Source organism: Lepisosteus platostomus, chromosome 7, assembly GCF_059453375.1.
Source record: "Lepisosteus platostomus isolate fLepPlt1 chromosome 7, fLepPlt1.hap1, whole genome shotgun sequence".
Taxonomy (NCBI): Eukaryota; Metazoa; Chordata; class Actinopteri; order Semionotiformes; family Lepisosteidae; genus Lepisosteus; species Lepisosteus platostomus.
The window spans coordinates 23,059,199-23,067,025 of NC_142617.1; positions in this window are offsets into that span (position 1 = coordinate 23,059,199).

Sequence of the window (7,827 nt, forward strand, 5' to 3'; positions counted from 1 at the left end):
GCTTTGTATATTCCCGGCCAGAAAAATCGAGAGAGCTGTATCTCAGCTGTTTTCCTCACGCCCAGGTGTCCTCCAAGGAGGTGGCTATGGGCCAAGTTGAGGAGTTTTGCTTGGTAGGCTCGGGGAATAAGGAGTTGCTCCACTTCTTCTTGATCCCTCTTCTGTACCTGATAGAGGAGATTGTTTTTCACCATGAAATAAGGGTAACTCAGGACACTGTTCTCATTACAGAACTTTCCCTCAATTTTTCTCACATGTCCCCATGCATGTCTCAGATTTCCATCTTCCAACTGGGCCGTCCCAAACCTCCCTCGATGTTCTGGTGGCTCCCAGTCTGGCAAATCCATATTTAAGAATTAATCTCAGTTCGGAGCCTACTTCCTGTTGGTCTGCCTCTCCAGAGGAATTGGTATTGTCCTCTGAGTCTCCATGAAATGGAATTGGACATTGCCTAGCAGACTGGACAGTATTCCAAAGCTGAAGAAAGTGGGGACAGTCTCGTCCCAACACCACCGGGTGAGGCAATTTTTCAACCACCCCTACAGTTGAACTATATGTTCCTAGTTCGGTCGAAATGGGAATTTTTGCAGACGGATATACCTTAGTTTCCCCATGAATACAAGTAATAGGGATCGCTTCTGCTGGCCTGATCTCAGTGTCTTCAGGTAGTGGTGCAAAGGTCACCAGTGTCACCGTACTTCCAGAGTCTAACAAGGCCTCGACATGTTTTTCCCCCATCTTGATTTTAGCAATACGGGGTTCTTCACAGGATGGGACGCTTGCCGTGAGGTAGTTGCATTTTCCCTCTTCTCGGGTGTCCATTTGCGTAGGTTTATACCAGTTGGGGCAATTACTGGCTAAATGTCCCTCTTCATGACACTTAAAGCATCTGTGGGACTCTTTCCATGGTTGGGCCCTTTGAACCGATCTTCCCTGAAGAGAAGTCTTACATTGTGTTGGACCTCGATAATCCCTGTACTTTAGTGACTGAATCTTCATTTCATTCTCCAAACTCTTGGGGTTTCTCCTCTCTTATTTCTGCATTTCCCCTCTTTCTTCCTTAATCAAAGCTTCAGTAGTATGCTGTCGGTCCACTAAATCAGCCGCCTGCTCTAATGTCTGGGGATCCCCATCACTCACTTTTCACCACTTGCCCCGAGTTTAGTTCTTCTGCCTGGAGCCATTTTTTAGCCAGATCTACAAGGTCAAACATTTGAGATCTCATTGGCTTATCCATTTGATACCTCCAGTTATGGAACCGGACCGCTCGTATTGCCATTGCTACTCCTAATCTCGCCAAGATCTCCTTTTTTAGAGTTTCATAGCTCTCAGCATCCTCCTCTTTTAAATCATAATAGGCTTTTTGGGCATCCCCAATTAAATAAGGCACTATTCTCCTTGCCCATTGCTCTCTGGGCCATGCATTCCTGGTAGCTGTTCTTTCAAAAGTTTTCAAATATGCTTCCACATCATCGAGCTCTGTCATCTTTTGAAGCCCAATTTCGTCTATCTTACTGGGTTCTCTCCCTGTTAATTCCTCTCTCACCAAATTCTGCTCTTCTGTAATTCGTTGATTTGTCTCAGTTTGAATTTTATTAGCCTCCTGCTGTGCCTGTATAGCTTCTTATTGTCCCTTTAAAGCCTGGAACTGGGTTAGTGTGGCTTGGGATAATTGTTGTATCAATTGTTCCATTTTCCTTAGTGAGAGTTCACACAAACCGAGAGAGAAGAGAGAAAAAAAACTTTTTTTTTCACAAACCCGATCAGTGGGTTGCCCGCATCCTCCACCAATGTGGTGCCTCCGGGGGAAAGGTTTATTTAATAAAGATAAAAGTACTCACACCACACTCTCTTCTTTAATTTTCGTGGAGTTTTTCTCCGTTTCCAAGCCAGTCCGCAATCCGTTCTCTCAATCCTTACTTTGTCCGAGTTCCAAAGTCCGTAAAGTTCCACAAATCCGCGCCTTATCCAAATCACAAAGCGTAAACCGTAAACCTTTATTTGTCTGTTAACCCGTTATCCTTAAATCCGTACAAACACCATCCTAATTCCACTATCATCCAACCGCATTCACCTACTGGCTTCCCCGCTGGTTCACTGTTTCCAGGGCATATATATTTTGTTTCCTGATGAGACACCTGTGTCTCGTTGTTTTTCTGACTGACCCCTTTCCGTCTGCATGTCAGCTGGTTTCTCTTAGCGGCCATCTTGGTCAGGTCTATGTCAAGTATATTGAGCAGATCGTTCCTGAAATACCTGTCCTGGATGACCCTCCCTCTGGTCATCTTACAACAGGCAGACCTGACTGCCCAGAGAGGACAGGCTCATTGACTAAAGCCTGGCCAGAGAAACTGGACACAGGCAGACACCGACAAACCTGACTTTCCAGAGAGGACAGGCTCAGTGACCACAGCCTGGCCAGAGAAACTGGACACAGACAGACCTGGCTGCCCAGAGAGAACAGGCTGCCAGGACAGACTGCCACTGCCAGCGGGAAGAAATGGAGACAGAGGTGCACTTCCTACTGCACTGTGACAAATATTCTGGGATAAGAGAAACATTCTTCCCAAAAATTACACATCTAATCTCAGAATTTCACACCTGCCAGAATCAGGGTGCTGTGCCACTGGGTAGAGAGCCATCTAAAGGCAAAAAGCAACACAACATCACAGCAGCAGCATTTAAGGTGGAATGAAAAACACGAATAAGAAGCCAACTTCAGCCTCGTGCAGAAGCAGCAGACACTGGCAGTACTAACAAATCGCCATTGAAAAGCTGAAATGCAGCACGCACAGTATGTACGACCATCTCTCACATTTAAAATAATAACTTATTAAACATTACACACTAGCCAAGACGTCAAATTAATAATCTTCTAACCCGCAAATTATGAAATACGAATCTTTTTCTGTCTCTCATTTGATATTTAAAATGGTTTAACTAGCTACAATGTAAAAAATATATCTTATCAGTGCACAGGTGCATGAGTGCTTTTCAGAGTTTCATTTCTAACTCTGTTAAACAAAAATTGTAAAATATATATATTTCGTTAAGATATTTTAAAGATACTTTGTCCAAGATTTCTGATTTTGTATTTGCAAAATATTTAATAAGTAATACAGTGGTAACACTTATTGTCACTAAAAGAATCTTGCTTTAAAAATGTGATCTGTATTATTGCCACATTTAATGTATGGTTTACAAAGGCTTTATTAATGTCTATTAATAGTTTACTGCAACATGATTTTGCATTAGTAAGCATGAATAGGTTCATACTTTACATGGGGGACTGCAAAAACGTGAACATGCTGGGAATAAGAGCTTTATTATTGTCTATTAATAGTTTACTGCAACATGATTTTGCATTAATAAGAATGAATAGGTTCACACTTTACATGAGGTACTGCAAAGAATCTATAAAAGGCTTATAAAGCCTTTACAAATGCCTGTTAATAATATATATATATATTTCAACCCAATGTGGGGTTAGTAAATAGAAAACTTGTTCATAAGGTTTAGTCTGAATGTGTTTGATGGTTGTAAGTGACAGAATACTGTAACAGCCCAATCATAAATCAACATACTCCAATTCTACCACTGTCCTGGATGAAAGGAGTCAACAGCCTGGAGCTGCATACACACTCTCTTCAAGATGTTTCCCATAAATATCTAGTATGCCTTCAATTGTGATCCTGTAGTTGAGTAATCTGTGGATCTCTTCAAAAGGTGTTCTATAAAGCACTTACTGTAGGTGTGCCAGAGACAGAGCAGAGCAAAGAGTAATATCTAGCAATACACAAAATGACATATATTAATGTGATATCTGTTTACTCTTTATAAAGTATGAGTTTGTGATAGATCTGTTCAATTTTTGTTAACGCGTTGACACTGCTGACCATGTTGATGACATGTTTATTTTGTTCCTGAAGCTCGACATTCAGCTCATTAGGCAGTTGTAAGGAATCTGCAATAACACCAGTTCGAATCCAGGTCACGACAGGACAAGCGCTCCGCTTTCACTGCTTGCAGGAATGAAGGAAAACATTGTAGCAAAGCATACTACAAGGTTTCACCCCAAATGATGTGAAAGAATACTGCTTTACAGAGGAGTCCATTTCAATCAGTGAACAGGAGAGACTTCTTTACACCAAGAGTAGTCGAGATATGGAACAGTCTGCACAGGACTGTTACTGGAGTCGATATCCTGGCTTCTTGATGAGATCTTGGGCATGATTCGCCTGAAAAAACAGAATGTATCAGGCTTGTTTATATAAAGAATTTTCTTAATTGTCTACAAAATGGCAAAATTTATCATCAATAAGTTAAGCGCCTTGGGGCAACCTTGTTGTGAAAAAAATTGAATTGAAAACCATAGACACTGTGCCTGTCTCTATAGATACCCTGTCTCCCATTATAGACTGTCTCTACTGTAGACATTGTACCTGTCTCTATAGACACCCTGTCTCCCATTATAGACTATAATACGAATTACTCTTTTTCCGTCTCTCATTTGATATTTCAAATGTGGCTCATTAGATGGGTTGAATCTTTACATGTCTCTTGGTGCGCATGTTCATTTAAGAAGGAGACAGTGAGAAACTGATCTCTTCTTCAGATTTTTAACAAAGCACACCGCTACGAAGTATTAAGGCATGTTCGTTAAAGCCTCTTGGTAAGAACATGCAATTGTTTGCTAGTGTTCGCTTTTTGAGACTACACCCGGAATTCTTCTGATTAGGGTTTGTGATATTCGAGACAAATTACATTTTTCTGTTCACACAAACGCACAGAAGACACTGATATTAAATGCAAAATCCAGCGCCACCTCCCACCTGGGAAACAGAGGAACACAATTGCAAAACTATTACTCTCGCACTGGTAACAGACGCATTAACTCGGCAGACGGGGTCACTGGAGGTCAAAATCACAGTGCATGATCACGTGATCACCCGATAAACAAGGCGCTATATTTTAGGAGCAAAAGCAGCACAAATGGTACTTCAACGGCATAGACCAGCACAAACACAGCACTAACGAATGAGAGGGGTTTCATCGTTTGTGCTGTTTGTAGGGTGGCAACTTCACTGAGCAGGCACACTGCCCTGAGGGAGAGTCAGATCTTCCTCCCGAACCTCCGCACATACGTGCACATTTTTACCCCACACACTTACAAACAAGCAGGACCATGCCCCCCCCCACCCAATAAAAACAACAGAAAAATATTTGCCCGTGTTTTTATGTTAAAAAAAAGCCTTGAACCTTGATCAGGCACAAAGGACTTTCCGAGGGTGTTTCTCGAAAAGAGTATGGCACTGGGGTACTGTCGGTATGCTTGGTAAAAGCTTTCCCCACTGTGTGTTTTCCTGAGCGGTCCCCTTAAAAAAAACTACAACACCCAGTTGTATCCAGTCACATGCTTCTGCCTCGTCCAACCTTTGTTCTTCATTCAAAACACAAAGAAGTGTGCCGGACATGAGACAACACGAGCGCTTATGCTGAACCCCAGTCAGGCAGGGATGACTCGAGTACAAATGAAGACGAGCTGGTATCTAAAAAAGATGCAGTGTCGATCATTTGGTCATATTTTGGCTTCAGCAAACCGGATGCTGAACAAAGAGTTCTGGTTCTGGTTTTTATAATTATAGACTGTCTCTACTGTACAGATTGTACCTTTCTCTATAGACTCCCTTTTTCCCACTATAGACTGTCTCTACAGTAGACACTGTACCCCTCTCTATTGAAACTCTGTCTCCCATTATAGACTGTCTCTACCATGTACCCTGTACCTGTCTCTATAGACACCCTCTCTCCCATTATAGACTGTCTCTACTGTAGACACTGTACCTGTCTCTACAGGCTCCCTTTCTCCCATAACAGACTGTTTGTATTGTAGACACTATGTCTGTCTCTACAGACACCCTGTCTCCCATTACAGACTGACTCTACTATAGACACTGTACCTGTCTCTACAGACACCCTTTCTCCCATTATAGACTGACTCTACTGTAGGCACTGTAACTGTCTCTACAGACACCCTGACTCCCATTACAGACTGTCTCTCCAGTAATAATGTTCACGAAATCACACATACAGTAACTATAATACAGTGGTTAGACAGGCCCTGGATGAAATTGCCCCATTAAAGACTAAGGTAGTCAAAACCACTAGACACTCTCCATGGTATAATGATCACACATGATCCCTTAAATAGGAGTGCTGCAAACTAGAGTGCAAATGGAGGTCTACTGGTTTGCAAGTCAGCATGGACTGATAGCCTGCAACAGTATAAGAAAGCCCTATATAGAGCTCGTTCAACTTGCTACTTTGAACTTATAGAAAGCAATAAAAATAACCCTCGCTACCTATTTAAGAGAAGTGTTTCTGTATAAACCCCCTTAATTAGTTCCTGCTGTAGATCACTGGTAGTGTTGTCTGTTTGTGTGGAGTCTGCATGTTCTTGCTGTGGCTCACTGGTACTGGTGTCTGTGTGGAGTCTGCATATTCTTGCTGAGGGACAATTGGTACTGGTGTATGTGTGTGTGGCATCTACACGTTCTTGCTGGGCCTCACTGGCACTGGTGTCTCTGTGTGTGGAGTCGTGACTTGGCATGTTAAAGTACTGTATGTAGAAAATCGTAAGGTGTGATGACAAAAAAAACACTCTTAGATCGGGCTGGGTGAAATATCGAAAATGTATTGAGACCGACGTTAAGAATCTCCCTCCGGCCTTATTTTGCTTATGTCGGTATGCTTGGTAGAAGCTTTCCCCACTGTGTGTTTTCATGAGTGGTCCGCTTAAAAAAACTACACCCAGTCGGTATATCCAGTCACATGCTTCTGTCTCGTCTAACCTTCTTCTTCATTTAAAACACAAAGAAGCGTGCCGGGCATGAGACAACACTAGCGCTTATGCTGAACCCCAGTCAGGCAGGATGGATCTAGCGGACAGGTGGTGTTCTTTGTGTTAATAATTAATTTCTTGTGTTCTTGTTCATTAACTAATTGAAAAACACCAACGAGGTGCTCATATTGTTCCTATACCAGACTTATTTGAGGCTTATTTGATTGTGTTTGAAGTCTGATGGTGTTAATTTTGTCGTTAATAAAGTTTATGCAATTGTAACTACTAAAGTTACATGGTGCTATAGAATCGGTCTTAATTGTTGATAACTTCTGTTTTAAAAAATTTCAGATTTGTTTTAAAATTTGTATTTTTTGTAGCTGCTTATACAATGGCAAATATAATTGTAATTCCATTATCACCTGTTATCGCGAGGGATACATGTGCATTGTTGGGTGGGTGTACGCTGTTACTCACTGGTTCAGTCTTGGCTTGTTCACATAGAATTACATGTTCTGTGTTCATGTTAGTGGTTTTATAATAAATCAGTCTGCTTTGTTACGTCATAATTTCTCATAAGCATTTCCAAAGACTCCCGAGCGAGGCTCCTCTGTGAAGCTGCTGCTGGAGCTTGGCTTGCCCTTTTCCATGGCCCTAAAACTTCAGGACCACAGCAATAACAGTTGCTGTACATCTCAAGATAAAAGTAACACAAACTATTTTCAACAGTGCATTTTTTGCGCGTTAATAGGTGGTCCAACTTTATTATTATTATGAGATGGTACGGTCTCATTAAAATGAAATGTTTTCTTAACATTGCATACTGCAGTTTTAAAATGTCAGCCACATGAATCGAATATGTGAACAAAGACTACAATATTCACAGAAACTCTGAAACAATAGCAATGAATACATAAAGGCAATCAAACTTATCAAACTGCAGCTTTACACATTTTAATATGTACTGGTAGTTTGTGAACTGATGA